The sequence below is a fragment of the Hipposideros armiger genome, unplaced genomic scaffold (genome assembly GCF_001890085.2).
Source record: "Hipposideros armiger isolate ML-2016 unplaced genomic scaffold, ASM189008v1 scaffold_96, whole genome shotgun sequence".
Lineage (NCBI taxonomy): Eukaryota > Metazoa > Chordata > Mammalia > Chiroptera > Hipposideridae > Hipposideros > Hipposideros armiger.
Window position 1 is genome coordinate 3,955,043 of NW_017731446.1, and position 1,713 is coordinate 3,956,755.

The following is a 1,713-nucleotide window of genomic DNA, read 5'->3' on the forward strand; positions in this document are numbered from 1 at the left end:
ATATGGAAGCAACCTAAGTGCCCATCAATAGATTATTGGATAAAGAAGATATTGGTACATCTGGTGTGATAAAAAACTACGGTGAATGTTTAAATTAAAAAAAAAATTATTACAGTAAAAGACACACTGCCATTAATCCCCCTCAAAAGACTCTCCCTCGCTTTGAACAGACTTTTCCCATCGTTCTTGCCACTTTCTGAAGCAGTTCTGGAAGTCCTCTTTCATGAGTGTCTTTAGTTGTGCTGTTGTGGCTGTCTTGATGTCCTGAATCAATTCAAAACCTTTACCTTTCATGGTCATTTTGACTTTGGGGAAGAGCCAGAAGTCACATGGTACCAGATCCAGTGAATAAGGTGGTTGAGGACACACCGTAATGTTTTTATTTGATAGTAACTGCCATACCAGAAGCAATGTATGACACAGAGCATTGTCATGATGGAGGATGAAACCATTTGCCCAGTTCATGTGAATGCGTTTATGATCCATGATTTACAGTACACTTTAAAACACACCTTCTCTCAACCATAGCTCACACCCGACCAGTTGCATCAAACACATTGAAACTTGTCACACACTGTCACTAAGGCTCGATGTGCTGCTTCCCATATTGAAAATCCATGCCTTCCCGTTGGATGGCACTTGGTAGCAGCATTCACCATATGTTTTGACCACACCTCGTATATACAATGGAATATTACTCAGCCACAAAAAGAATGAAATCTTGTCATTTGCAACAACATTGATGGACCTAGAGAGTATTATGCTAAGTGAAATAAGTCAGATAGTGAAAGATAAATATTATTTCACTTACATGTGGAATCTAAAAAACAAACGAACAAATAAAACAGAAACAAACTCATAGACGCAGAGAATATTTTGATGGTTGCCAGGTGGGAGGAGGAAAGGATTAAAAGTAGAAATTGACAGTTATAAAAACAGTCATGGGGATGTAAAATACAGCATAGGGAATATAGTCAATAATATTGCAATTACAATGCACAGTGTGAGATCAGTACTAGACTTATTGAGGTAATCACGTCGCAGGGTATATAAATGTCTAATCACTATGTTTTATACCTGAGACTAATATAATATTGTATGTCAACTGTAATTGAAAATTAAAACATTATTTTTAAAAAGTAAGGAAGTGCTAAACAAACAAACAAACAAACAAAGCACAATGATGGAGTAACGTCAAGGGACAGAGAGCCAATGAAAGAGCTCCAATGGCGAAAGCTACTACCATTTGAGCAACAAAATAATAAAAGCAGTATTGGATCACAATCTAAAGTATAACATAAATGTCCATGAGTCCATACTGATAAATAAACAAGTAGGAGAGAAGAGATCAATCTCCTGTGCTGGAATTCCAAATAATTTATGTAGATAGTCTGCCTTTACGAAGGTGAAGCCTAACTCTTCACTCCTTAAATAGGCTATGCATAGAGACTTCCTTTCAAAGGAATCCTGTTTAAGGGACAATCTACAAAATTCCTGATATGCATTAAAACTCTCAATGTCATCAAACACAAAGAAAGTGAGAAACTGTCACAGCCTAAGAAGACATGACAACTAAATATAATGTGGTATCCTGAATAAGATGCTGAACCTAAAAAGGGTATTCACTTAATAAAGAATGTACTGTAGTTAATAACAATATATCAATATTGGCTCATTAATTATAATAAATGTATCATACTAGTTAGTATAAGA